Source organism: Coregonus clupeaformis, chromosome 31 (assembly GCF_020615455.1).
Source record: "Coregonus clupeaformis isolate EN_2021a chromosome 31, ASM2061545v1, whole genome shotgun sequence".
NCBI classification, from domain to species: Eukaryota; Metazoa; Chordata; class Actinopteri; order Salmoniformes; family Salmonidae; genus Coregonus; species Coregonus clupeaformis.
In genome coordinates, this window is record NC_059222.1 from 45,936,894 (window position 1) to 45,951,343 (window position 14,450).

The 14,450-nt window shown below is 46.8% G+C and overlaps 1 protein-coding gene across 1 annotated transcript in view; it reads left to right on the forward strand.

Moving 5' to 3' along the window:
* ascc1 (activating signal cointegrator 1 complex subunit 1) overlaps positions 1-14,274 on the forward strand; it is a 39,354-nt gene extending 25,080 nt beyond the window's left edge. Inside the window, exon 10 of the mRNA XM_041836062.2 lies at positions 13,812-14,274. The gene's annotated coding sequence lies outside the window, so the exon portion shown is untranslated. The remainder of the gene's footprint in view (positions 1-13,811) is intronic.
* The last annotated feature ends 176 nt before the right edge of the window (positions 14,275-14,450 follow it).

Consider the following 14,450-nt stretch of genomic DNA (forward strand, 5'->3'; position numbering starts at 1 on the left):
CACACAGAGAGTAAAGAACCATGTTTACCCTGCAATCAGTCCACACAGAGAGTAAAGAACCATGTTTACCCTGCAATCACTCCACACAGAGAGTAAAGAAGCATGTTTACCCTGCAATCAGTCCACACAGAGAGTAAAGAACCATGTTTACCCTGCAATCAGTCCACACAGAGAGTAAAGAAGCATGTTTACCCTGCAATCAGTCCACACAGAGAGTAAAGAACCATGTTTACCCTGCAATCAGTCCACACAGAGAGTAAAGAAGCATGTTTACCCTGCAATCACTCCACACAGAGAGTAAAGAAGCATGTTTACCCTGCAATCACTCCACACAGAGAGTAAAGAAGCATGTTTACCCTGCAATCAGTCCACACAGAGAGTAAAGAAGCATGTTTACCCTGCAATCAGTCCACACAGAGAGTAAAGAACCATGTTTACCCTGCAATCACTCCACACAGAGAGTAAAGAAGCATGTTTACCCTGCAATCAGTCCACACAGAGAGTAAAGAACCATGTTTACCCTGCAATCCATCCACACAGAGAGTAAAGAACCATGTTTACCCTGCAATCAGTCCACACAGAGAGTAAAGAACCATGTTTACCCTGCAATCAGTCCACACAGAGAGTAAAGAACCATGTTTACCCTGCAATCCATCCACACAGAGAGTAAAGAAGCATGTTTACCCTGCAATCAGTCCACACAGAGAGTAAAGAACCATGTTTACCCTGCAATCAGTCCACACAGAGAGTAAAGAAGCATGTTTACCCTGCAATCAGTCCACACAGAGAGTAAAGAACCATGTTTACCCTGCAATCAGTCCACACAGAGAGTAAAGAAGCATGTTTACCCTGCAATCAGTCCACACAGAGAGTAAAGAACCATGTTTACCCTGCAATCAGTCCACACAGAGAGTAAAGAACCATGTTTACCCTGCAATCAGTCCACACAGAGAGTAAAGAAGCATGTTTACCCTGCAATCAGTCCACACAGAGAGTAAAGAAGCATGTTTACCCTGCAATCAGTCCACACAGAGAGTAAAGAACCATGTTTACCCTGCAATCAGTCCACACAGAGAGTAAAGAAGCATGTTTACCCTGCAATCAGTCCACACAGAGAGTAAAGAACCATGTTTACCCTGCAATCAGTCCACACAGAGAGTAAAGAAGCATGTTTACCCTGCAATCAGTCCACACAGAGAGTAAAGAAGCATGTTTACCCTGCAATCAGTCCACACAGAGAGTAAAGAACCATGTTTACCCTGCAATCAGTCCACACAGAGAGTAAAGAAGCATGTTTACCCTGCAATCAGTCCACACAGAGAGTAAAGAAGCATGTTTACCCTGCAATCAGTCCACACAGAGAGTAAAGAAGCATGTTTACCCTGCAATCAGTCCACACAGAGAGTAAAGAACCATGTTTACCCTGCAATCAGTCCACACAGAGAGTAAAGAAGCATGTTTACCCTGCAATCAGTCCACACAGAGAGTAAAGAACCATGTTTACCCTGCAATCAGTCCACACAGAGAGTAAAGAAGCATGTTTACCCTGCAATCAGTCCACACAGAGAGTAAAGAAGCATGTTTACCCTGCAATCAGTCCACACAGAGAGTAAAGAACCATGTTTACCCTGCAATCAGTCCACACAGAGAGTAAAGAACCATGTTTACCCTGCAATCAGTCCACACAGAGAGTAAAGAACCATGTTTACCCTGCAATCAGTCCACACAGAGAGTAAAGAACCATGTTTACCCTGCAATCAGTCCACACAGAGAGTAAAGAACCATGTTTACCCTGCAATCAGTCCACACAGAGAGTAAAGAACCATGTTTACCCTGCAATCACTCCACACAGAGAGTAAAGAACCATGTTTACCCTGCAATCACTCCACACAGAGAGTAAAGAACCATGTTTACCCTGCAATCAGTCCACACAGAGAGTAAAGAAGCATGTTTACCCTGCAATCAGTCCACACAGAGAGTAAAGAAGCATGTTTACCCTGCAATCAGTCCACACAGAGAGTAAAGAACCATGTTTACCCTGCAATCAGTCCACACAGAGAGTAAAGAAGCATGTTTACCCTGCAATCAGTCCACACAGAGAGTAAAGAAGCATGTTTACCCTGCAATCAGTCCACACAGAGAGTAAAGAAGCATGTTTACCCTGCAATCAGTCCACACAGAGAGTAAAGAACCAACAGTTGTGTCAAGTTGGCTGGATGTCCTTTGGGTGGTGGACCATTCTTGATACATACGGGAAACTGTTGAGCGTGAAAAACCCAGCAGTGTTGCAGTTCTTGACACAAACCGGTGCACCTGGCACCTGGCACCTACAACCATACCCCGTTCAAAGGCAGTTAAATATTTTGTCTTGCCCATTCACCTTCTGAATGGCACACATACACAATCCATGTCTCAATTGTCTCAAGGCTTAAAAATCCTTCTTTAACCTGTCTCCTCCCCTTCATCTACACTGATTGACGTGGATTTAACAAGTGACATCAAGAAGGGATCACAGCTTTCACTTGGTCAGTCTGTCATGGAAAGAGGTGTTCTTAATGTTTTGTACACTCAGTGTATGTCTGCATTGTGTACAATCTATCCCCACAGTCCACACAGTATCACAGTACCACAGTCCACACAGTATCACAGTCCACACAGTACACACAGTCCACACAGTACCACAGTACCACAGTCCACACAGTACATTTACATTTACATTTTAGTCATTTAGCAGACGCTCTTATCCAGAGCCACTTACAGTTAGTGAGTGCATAAATTTTTCATACTGTTAGTTGTCTGTTTACTTTCACTCATTCTGGAAGTGGTCTTCTGAGGACGGCTAATCAGTGTGGATGATCCCCAGTGGGGTGATGAGAGCAGTGTAATAGATGTTGGTTTGAAGAGAGTAACGGGATGGTCCCACTTAAATTCACCTTCTTAGAGACAGTCCTTAGAACAGCTACTCAGCCGGAACGTTGATTGTTAGAGAGGCCACTTTGTCGTCTTCACCTCGTGTTGATTTTCTGGGTCGTAACCAATGGAGACCTAAGCTGCAGCTTGAGTCCGTCTGGTATGGTATGTTAATTCTTAACTCAATATTTTATACCCTCGGGTAAAAAGGGGTGTTTCCGTCATACTGATGCGCTCTCTGAGCTCCCTCGGGCGTGGCTAGTTACGAAGCAAAATATCATCATCACTATGATCTTGTTAGAAAGCTAAAATCACATTCCTATCTTCAGGAAAACATTGTCTTCCTCCTTGATAGTTTCTACACAAGGTAAAGGATGTAACCCTGATATCCACAGTGTAAAGGCTCTTCAAGTCACAATGTTTTCCTTATAACGCCTTTATACCATTTTTAATGACATCACAAAATATACATTAATTTTCCATATTCCATTTCCCATCATTCCCAACATTCGGATGTTGAAATATATTGCCCCAGTGTTCATTGTTGGATGTTGAAGTTTCTGGGCGGCAAAACCTTCTGTAACAAAGGGATAGTTACAGTCCACACAGTACTACACAGTATCACAGTCCACACAGTATCACAGTCCACACAGTACCACAGTCCACACAGTACCACAGTCCACACAGTACCACAGTCCACACAGTACCACAGTCCACATAATATCACAGTCCACACAGTATCACAGTCCACACAGTACCACAGTCCACACAGTACCACAGTCCACACAGTACCACAGTCCACATAATATCACAGTCCACACAGTATCACAGTCCACACAGTATCACAGTCCACACAGTACCACAGTCCACACAGTATCACAGTCCACATAATATCACAGTCCACACAGTACCACAGTCCACATAATATCACAGTCCACACAGTATCACAGTCCACACAGTACCACAGTCCACACAGTATCACAGTCCACATAATATCACAGTCCACACAGTATCACAGTCCACACAGTATCACAGTCCACACAGTACCACAGTCCACACAGTATCACAGTCCACATAATATCACAGTACCACACAGTATCACAGTCCACACAGTATCACAGTCCACACAGTACCACAGTCCACACAGTACCACAGTCCACATAATATCACAGTCCACACAGTATCACAGTCCACACAGTCCACACAGTCACACAGTCCACACAGTACCACAGTCCACACAGTACCACAGTCCACACAGTGCCACAGTCCACACAGTCCACACAGTCCCACAGTCCCACAGTCCACACAGTATCACAGTCCCACAGTCCCACAGTCCACACAGTCCCACAGTATCACAGTCCACACAGTATCACAGTCCACACAGTACCACAGTCCACATAGTATCACAGTCCACACAGTACCACAGTCCACACAGTACCACAGTGCCACAGTCCACACAGTGCCACAGTCCCCACAGTTCCACACAGTATCACAGTCCACACAGTATCACAGTCCACACAGTACCACAGTCCACACAGTACCACAGTGCCACAGTCCACACAGTGCCACAGTCCCCACAGTTCCACACAGTATCACAGTCCACACAGTATCACAGTCCACACAGTACCACAGTCCACACAGTATCACAGTCCACACATTATCACAGTCCACACAGTATCACAGTCCACACAGTACCACAGTCCACACAGTACCACACAGTACCACAGTCCACACAGTATCACAGTCCAAACATTATCACAGTCCACACAGTATCACAGTCCACACAGTACCACAGTCCACACTGTACCACAGTACCACAGTCCACACAGTACAACAGTCCACACAGTACAACAGTACCACAGTACCACAGTACCACAGTACAACAGTACCACAGTACAACAGTACCACAGTACCACAGTACCACAGTACAACAGTACCACAGTACCACAGTACAACAGTACCACAGTACCACAGTACCACAGTACAACAGTACCACAGTACCACAGTACAACAGTACCACAGTACCACAGTACCACAGTACAACAGTACCACAGTACCACAGTACAACAGTACCACAGTACCACAGTACAACAGTACCACAGTACCACAGTACCACAGTACCACAGTACAACAGTACCACAGTACCACAGTCCACACAGTACCACAGTACCACAGTACCAGAGAACCAGAGCACTACCATGTGTGTTTCCTGTATGGGGCATTGTGCTGCAGTATACATGGTGTCCTTGACCCAGTCCAACACTACAGGACATCTGGGGACAAAACATTACAGTGACAAAGGAGTGAATGAAAAACCAAGCAATCCTTCATTCTGTCTGAACTAGTTGTAGACTGAATCCATCAGTCTTCCATGGTGAACCTCCTCAGACGTTCTATTATTCATCACTGCTTTGACAAAACAGTCAGAAATAGATCTAGACTACATCCCAAATGGTACCCTATTCCCATAGGGCTCTGGTCAAAAGTAGTGCACTATATAGTGAATAGGGTGCCATTTGGGATGGATGCATAGCTGTGGCTCTTCACTACTGTAAATGACAGTTGTGATGTGATGGAGAGCAGAATGCAGTCAGACTGGATTCCTCTCCTCTGCTCTCTAACTTCAGACTGGCTTCCTCTCCTCTGCTCTCTAACTTCAGACTGGATTCCTCTCCTCTGCTCTCTAACTTCAGACTGGATTCCTCTCCTCTGCTCTCTAACTTCAGACTGGATTCCTCTCCTCTGCTCTCTAACTTCAGACTGGATTCCTCTCCTCTGCTCTCTAACTTCAGACTGGATTCCTCTCCTCTGCTCTCTAACTTCAGACTGGATTCCTCTCCTCTGCTCTCTAACTTCAGACTGGATTCCTCTCCTCTGCTCTCTAACTTCAGACTGGATTCCTCTCCTCTGCTCTCTAACTTCAGACTGGATTCCTCTCCTCTGCTCTCTAACTTCAGACTGCTTTCCTCTCCTCTGCTCTCTAACTTCAGACTGGATTCCTCTCCTCTGCTCTCTAACTTCAGACTGGATTCCTCTCCTCTGCTCTCTAACTTCAGACTGGCTTCCTCTCCTCTGCTCTCTAACTTCAGACGGGATTCCTCTCCTCTGCTCTCTAACTTCAGACTGGATTCCTCTCCTCTGCTCTCTAACTTCAGACTGGATTCCTCTCCTCTGCTCTCTAACTTCAGACTGGATTCCTCTCCTCTGCTCTCTAACTTCAGACTGGCTTCCTCTCCTCTGCTCTCTAACTTCAGACTGGATTCCTCTCCTCTGCTCTCTAACTTCAGACTGGATTCCTCTCCTCTGCTCTCTAACTTCAGACTGGCTTCCTCTCCTCTGCTCTCTAACTTCAGACTGGATTCCTCTCCTCTGCTCTCTAACTTCAGACTGGATTCCTCTCCTCTGCTCTCTAACTTCAGACTGGCTTCCTCTGCTCTCTAACTTCAGACTGGATTCCTCTCCTCTGCTCTCTAACTTCAGACTGGATTCCTCTGCTCTCTAACTTCAGACTGGATTCCTCTCCTCTGCTCTCTAACTTCAGACTGGATTCCTCTCCTCTGCTCTCTAACTTCAGACTGGCTTCCTCTCCTCTGCTCTCTAACTTCAGACTGGATTCCTCTCCTCTGCTCTCTAACTTCAGACTGGATTCCTCTCCTCTGCTCTCTAACTTCAGACTGGCTTCCTCTCCTCTGCTCTCTAACTTCAGACTGGCTTCCTCTCCTCTGCTCTCTAACTTCAGACTGGATTCCTCTCCTCTGCTCTCTAACTTCAGACTGGATTCCTCTCCTCTGCTCTCTAACTTCAGACTGGATTCCTCTCCCTCTGCTCTCTAACTTCAGACTGGATTCCTCTCCTCTGCTCTCTAACTTCAGACTGGCTTCCTCTCCTCTGCTCTCTAACTTCAGACTGGATTCCTCTCCTCTGCTCTCTAACTTCAGACTGGATTCCTCTCCTCTGCTCTCTAACTTCAGACTGGCTTCCTCTCCTCTGCTCTCTAACTTCAGACTGGATTCCTCTCCTCTGCTCTCTAACTTCAGACTGGATTCCTCTCCTCTGCTCTCTAACTTCAGACTGGCTTCCTCTCCTCTGCTCTCTAACTTCAGACTGGATTCCTCTCCTCTGCTCTCTAACTTCAGACTGGATTCCTCTCCTCTGCTCTCTAACTTCAGACTGGTTCCTCTCCTCTGCTCTCTAACTTCAGACTGGATTCCTCTCCTCTGCTCTCTAACTTCAGACTGGATTCCTCTCCTCTGCTCTCTAACTTCAGACTGGCTTCCTCTCCTCTGCTCTCTAACTTCAGACTGGCTTCCTCTCCTCTGCTCTCTAACTTCAGACTGGATTCCTCTCCTCTGCTCTCTAACTTCAGACTGGATTCCTCTCCTCTGCTCTCTAACTTCAGACTGGCTTCTCCTCTGCTCTCTAACTTCAGACTGGATTCCTCTCCTCTGCTCTCTAACTTCAGACTGGATTCCTCTCCTCTGCTCTCTAACTTCAGACTGGCTTCCTCTCCTCTGCTCTCTAACTTCAGACTGGATTCCTCTCCTCTGCTCTCTAACTTCAGACTGGCTTCCTCTCCTCTGCTCTCTAACTTCAGACTGGCTTCCTCTCCTCTGCTCTCTAACTTCAGACTGGATTCCTCTCCTCTGCTCTCTAACTTCAGACTGGATTCCTCTCCTCTGCTCTCTAACTTCAGACTGGCTTCCTCTCCTCTCCTCTCTAACTTCAGACTGGCTTCCTCTGCTCTCTTCAGACTGGATTCCTCTCCGTCTCTCTAACTTCAGACTGGCTTCCTCTCCTCTGCTCTCTAACTTCAGACTGGATTCCTCTCCTCTGCTCTCTAACTTCAGACTGGCTTCCTCTCTCTGCTCTCTAACTTCAGACTGGATTCCTCTCCTCTGCTCTCTAACTTCAGACTCGCTTCCTCTCCTCTGCTCTCTAACTTCAGACTGGCTTCCTCTCCTCTGCTCTCTAACTTCAGACTGGATTCCTCTCCTCTGCTCTCTAACTTCAGACTGGATTCCTCTCCTCTGCTCTCTAACTTCAGACTGGCTTCCTCTGCTCTCTAACTTCAGACTGGATTCCTCTCCTCTGCTCTCTAACTTCAGACTGGATTCCTCTCCTCTGCTCTCTAACTTCAGACTGGCTTCCTCTCCTCTGCTCTCTAACTTCAGACTGGATTCCTCTCCTCTGCTCTCTAACTTCAGACTGGCTTCCTCTCCTCTGCTCTCTAACTTCAGACTGGCTTCCTCTCCTCTGCTCTCTAACTTCAGACTGGATTCCTCTCCTCTGCTCTCTAACTTCAGACTGGATTCCTCTCCTCTGCTCTCTAACTTCAGACTGGATTCCTCTCCTCTGCTCTCTAACTTCAGACTGGATTCCTCTCCTCTGCTCTCTAACTTCAGACTGGCTTCCTCTCCTCTGCTCTCTAACTTCAGACTGGATTCCTCTCCTCTGCTCTCTAACTTCAGACTGGCTTCCTCTCCTCTGCTCTCTAACTTCAGACTGGCTTCCTCTCCTCTGCTCTCTAACTTCAGACTGGATTCCTCTCCTCTGCTCTCTAACTTCAGACTGGATTCCTCTCCTCTGCTCTCTAACTTCAGACTGGATTCCTCTCCTCTGCTCTCTAACTTCAGACTGGCTTCCTCTGCTCTCTAACTTCAGACTGGATTCCTCTCCTCTGCTCTCTAACTTCAGACTGGATTCCTCTCCTCTGCTCTCTAACTTCAGACTGGCTTCCTCTCCTCTGCTCTCTAACTTCAGACTGGATTCCTCTCCTCTGCTCTCTAACTTCAGACTGGATTCCTCTCCTCTGCTCTCTAACTTCAGACTGGCTTCCTCTGCTCTCTAACTTCAGACTGGATTCCTCTCCTCTGCTCTCTAACTTCAGACTGGATTCCTCTGCTCTCTAACTTCAGACTGGATTCCTCTCCTCTGCTCTCTAACTTCAGACTGGATTCCTCTCCTCTGCTCTCTAACTTCAGACTGGCTTCCTCTCCTCTGCTCTCTAACTTCAGACTGGCTTCCTCTCCTCTGCTCTCTAACTTCAGACTGGCTTCCTCTCCTCTGCTCTCTAACTTCAGACTGGATTCCTCTCCTCTGCTCTCTAACTTCAGACTGGATTCCTCTCCTCTGCTCTCTAACTTCAGACTGGATTCCTCTCCTCTGCTCTCTAACTTCAGACTGGCTTCCTCTCCTCTGCTCTCTAACTTCAGACTGGATTCCTCTCCTCTGCTCTCTAACTTCAGACTGGATTCCTCTCCTCTGCTCTCTAACTTCAGACTGGATTCCTCTCCTCTGCTCTCTAACTTCAGACTGGCTTCCTCTGCTCTCTAACTTCAGACTGGATTCCTCTCCTTTGCTCTCTAACTTCAGACTGGATTCCTCTCCTCTGCTCTCTAACTTCAGACTCGCTTCCTCTCCTCTGCTCTCTAACTTCAGACTGGCTTCCTCTCCTCTGCTCTCTAACTTCAGACTGGATTCCTCTCCTCTGCTCTCTAACTTCAGACTGGATTCCTCTCCTCTGCTCTCTAACTTCAGACTGGATTCCTTCCTCTCTCTCTGAATTCTCTCTGCTCAACTTCAGACTGATTCCTCTCCTCTGCTCTCTAACTTCAGACTGGATTCCTCTCCTCTGCTCTCTAACTTCAGACTGGCTTCCTCTCCTCTGCTCTCTAACTTCAGACTGGATTCCTCTCCTCTGCTCTCTAACTTCAGACTGGATTCCTCTCCTCTGCTCTCTAACTTCAGACTGGATTCCTCTCCTCTGCTCTCTAACTTCAGACTGGATTCCTCTCCTCTGCTCTCTAACTTCAGACTGGCTTCCTCTCCTCTGCTCTCTAACTTCAGACTGGATTCCTCTCCTCTGCTCTCTAACTTCAGACTGGCTTCCTCTCCTCTGCTCTCTAACTTCAGACTGGATTCCTCTCCTCTGCTCTCTAACTTCAGACTGGATCCTCTCCTCTGCTCTCTAACTTCAGACTGGATTCCTCTCCTCTGCTCTCTAACTTCAGACTGGATTCCTCTCCTCTGCTCTCTAACTTCAGACTGGATTCCTCTCCTCTGCTCTCTAACTTCAGACTGGCTTCCTCTCCTCTCTCAGACTGGATCTCTCCTCTCTAACTTCAGACTGGATTCCTCTCTCTGCTCTCTAACTTCAGACTGGCTTCCTCTCTCTAACTTCAGACTGGATTCCTCTCCTCTGCTCTCTAACTTCAGACTGGATTCTCTCTGCTCTCTAACTTCAGACTGGATTCCTCTCCTCTGCTCTCTAACTTCAGACTGGATTCCTCTCCTCTGCTCTCTAACTTCAGACTGGATTCCTCTCCTCTGCTCTCTAACTTCAGACTGGATTCCTCTCCTCTGCTCTCTAACTTCAGACTGGATTCCTCTCCTCTGCTCTCTAACTTCAGACTGGATTCCTCTCCTCTGCTCTCTAACTTCAGACTGGCTTCCTCTCTGCTCTCTAACTTCAGACTGGATTCCTCTCCTCTGCTCTCTAACTTCAGACTGGATTCCTCTCCTCTGCTCTCTAACTTCAGACTGGATTCCTCTCCTCTGCTCTCTAACTTCAGACTGGCTTCCTCTCCTCTGCTCTCTAACTTCAGACTGGATTCCTCTCCTCTGCTCTCTAACTTCAGACTGGATTCCTCTCCTCTGCTCTCTAACTTCAGACTGGATTCTCTCCTCTGCTCTCTAACTTCAGACTGGCTTTCCTCTGCTCTCTAACTTCAGACTGGATTCCTCTCCTCTGCTCTCTAACTTCAGACTGGATTCCTCTCCTCTGCTCTCTAACTTCAGACTGGCTTCCTCTCCTCTGCTCTCTAACTTCAGACTGGATTCCTCTCCTCTGCCCTCTAACTTCAGACTGGATTCCTCTCCTCTGCTCTCTAACTTCAGACTGGATTCCTCTCCTCTGCTCTCTAACTTCAGACTGGCTTCCTCTCCTCTGCTCTCTAACTTCAGACTGGATTCCTCTCCTCTGCTCTCTAACTTCAGACTGGATTCCTCTCCTCTGCTCTCTAACTTCAGACTGGATTCCTCTCCTCTGCTCTCTAACTTCAGACTGGATTCCTCTCCTCTGCTCTCTAACTTCAGACTGGATTCTCTCCTCTGCTCTCTAACTTCAGACTGGATTCCTCTCCTCTGCTCTCTAACTTCAGACTGGATTCCTCTCCTCTGCTCTCTAACTTCAGACTGGATTCCTCTCCTCTGCTCTCTAACTTCAGACTGGATTCCTCTCCTCTGCTCTCTAACTTCAGACTGGATTTCCTCTCCTCTGCTGCTCTCTAACTTCAGACTGGATTCCTCTGCTCTCTAACTTCAGACTGGATTCCTCTCCTCTGCTCTCTAACTTCAGACTGGATTCCTCTCCTCTGCTCTCTAACTTCAGACTGGATGCCTCTCCTCTGCTCTCTAACTTCAGACTGGATTCCTCTCCTCTGCTCTCTAACTTCAGACTGGATTCCTCTGCTCTGCTCTCTAACTTCAGACTGGATTCCTCTCCTCTGCTCTCTAACTTCAGACTGGATGCCTCTCCTCTGCTCTCTAACTTCAGACTGGATTCCTCTGCTCTGCTCTCTAACTTCAGACTGGATTCCTCTCCTCTGCTCTCTAACTTCAGACTGGATTCCTCTCCTCTGCTCTCTAACTTCAGACTGGATTCCTCTCCTCTGCTCTCTAACTTCAGACTGGATTCCTCTCCTCTGCTCTCTAACTTCAGACTGGATTCCTCTCTCTAACTTCAGACTGATCTCTGCTCTCTAACTTCAGACTGGATTCCTCTCCTCTGCTCTCTAACTTCAGACTGGCTTCCTCTGCTCTCTAACTTCAGACTGGCTTCCTCTCCTCTGCTCTCTAACTTCAGACTGGATTCCTCTCCTCTGCTCTCTAACTTCAGACTGGCTTCCTCTGCTCTCTAACTTCAGACTGGATTCCTCTCCTCTGCTCTCTAACTTCAGACTGGATTCCTCTCCTCTGCTCTCTAACTTCAGACTGGCTTCCTCTGCTCTCTAACTTCAGACTGGATTCCTCTCCTCTGCTCTCTAACTTCAGACTGGATGCCTCTCCTCTGCTCTCTAACTTCAGACTGGCTTCCTCTCCTCTGCTCTCTAACTTCAGACTGGATTCCTCTCTGCTCTCTAACTTCAGACTGGATTCCTCTCCTCTGCCCTCTAACTTCAGACTGGATTCCTCTGCTCTCTAACTTCAGACTGGCTTCCTCTCATCTGCTCTCTAACTTCAGACTGGATTCCTCTCCTCTGCTCTCTAACTTCAGACTGGATTCCTCTCCTCTGCTCTCTAACCTCAGACTGGATTCCTCTCTGCTCTCTAACTTCAGACTGGCTTCCTCTCCTCTGCCCTCTAACTTCAGACTGGATTCCTCTCCTCTGCTCTCTAACTTCAGACTGGATTCCTCTCCTCTGCTCTCTAACTTCAGACTGGATTCCTCTCCTCTGCTCTCTAACTTCAGACTGGATTCCTCTCCTCTGCTCTCTAACTTCAGACTGGATTCCTCTCCTCTGCTCTCTAACTTCAGACTGGATTCCTCTGCTCTCTAACTTCAGACTGGCTTCCTCTCCTCTGCTCTCTAACTTCAGACTGGATTCCTCTCCTCTGCTCTCTAACTTCAGACTGGATGCCTCTCCTCTGCTCTCTAACTTCAGACTGGATTCCTCTGCTCTGCTCTCTAACTTCAGACTGGATTCCTCTCCTCTGCTCTCTAACTTCAGACTGGATGCCTCTCCTCTGCTCTCTAACTTCAGACTGGATTCCTCTCCTCTGCTCTCTAACTTCAGACTGGATTCCTCTCCTCTGCTCTCTAACTTCAGACTGGATTCCTCTGCTCTCTAACTTCAGACTGGATTCCTCTCCTCTGCTCTCTAACTTCAGACTGGATTCCTCTCCTCTGCTCTCTAACTTCAGACTGGATTCCTCTCCTCTGCTCTCTAACTTCAGACTGGATTCCTCTCCTCTGCTCTCTAACTTCAGACTGGATTCCTCTGCTCTGCTCTCTAACTTCAGACTGGATTCCTCTCCTCTGCTCTCTAACTTCAGACTGGATTCCTCTCCTCTGCTCTCTAACTTCAGACTGGATTCCTCTCCTCTGCTCTCTAACTTCAGACTGGATGCCTCTCCTCTGCTCTCTAACTTCAGACTGGATGCCTCTCCTCTGCTCTCTAACTTCAGACTGGATTCCTCTCCTCTGCTCTCTAACTTCAGACTGGATTCCTCTCCTCTGCTCTCTAACTTCAGACTGGATTCCTCTCCTCTGCTCTCTAACTTCAGACTGGATTCCTCTCGTCTGCTCTCTAACTTCAGACTGGATTCCTCTCCTCTGCTCTCTAACTTCAGACTGGATTCCTCTCTGCTCTTTAACTTCAGACTGGCTTCCTCTCCTCTGTCCTCTAACTTGGCAATTCTAATAGCCGTGTGACCCAGTTTGAATCCAATTGAATTAAATCACCATATTTAGAGTAACCCCCACTTACAGCCGGTAAGCCAGTTGAGATGACTTATTAGACTCAGTATTCTCCCTCTGACTAGAATATTAAAACAGCATTGGTTGGTTTTCCACCACAGCCCAGCAGCATTATGAATCACTGAGGTTACGCTCCAAATGGCACCCTATTCCCTATATAGTGCACTACTTTTGACCAGGGCCTATAGCATAGGGATCATAGGACCATAGGTGCTATGGTCACAAGTAGTGCACTATATAGGGAATAGGGTGTCATTTGGGACAAAGCCACTGATTTTATTTCTCATTTGCAGTGGAGGGCACTCAGAGCCAGTGTTGCTATAATGTGTGAGCTAGCAATGTTAAACTTTAATGTTGAGTCCATTAATGTTGTCTCAGCATCTTTGTTATTCTGTTCAAAGAAGATTTTGATTATGTCTTGCAGGTCAGAGGTGAACGATGAAGCTTCAATGTGGACTGGACTTGTAGAGAGGTGAATAACAGGGTTACAAAGGTGGACACGTCAGAAACTCTCTGAGTCCCCGTCACCGTGGACTTGGCTGCAGGCGTGGAAATGCCAATCGTGTTGTGTCATAAAAGTCCATCACGCATTTCTATGGGACACCGTGCTCCAACTCCCCCAGTCAAGTGCTATCGGTTAAAAAAACACACTGTGTTCCTGAAGTGTTTTCATTTCAACTGGAGTTGAAGGCCTGAAAACAACGTGATTGGATTACTGACATTGGATTAATGATACATTGGATTAATGATACATTGGAGTAATGATACTTTGTCTTAACATTTGGGTTGTATATTTTTTTTCCCTCTATGGCATAAGGTTCCACTATTGTGATATGGGATTCATCTGTAAAAAAATATTTTAAGAATAAACAGACAAATTATTCAAACTTGTGCATGTGAATCTTTTCGTTATGAATTGCCTGGCTGACATTTTAGTTTTTTGTATACAGACTCAACGTTTGTTATTAGGTGTGGCCTTCCATAGACAATGTGTGTTTACGATGACAAGAGAAAGCAAATGAGGTTACACTAAATTAATTTATGATATGACATGCTTGCCATC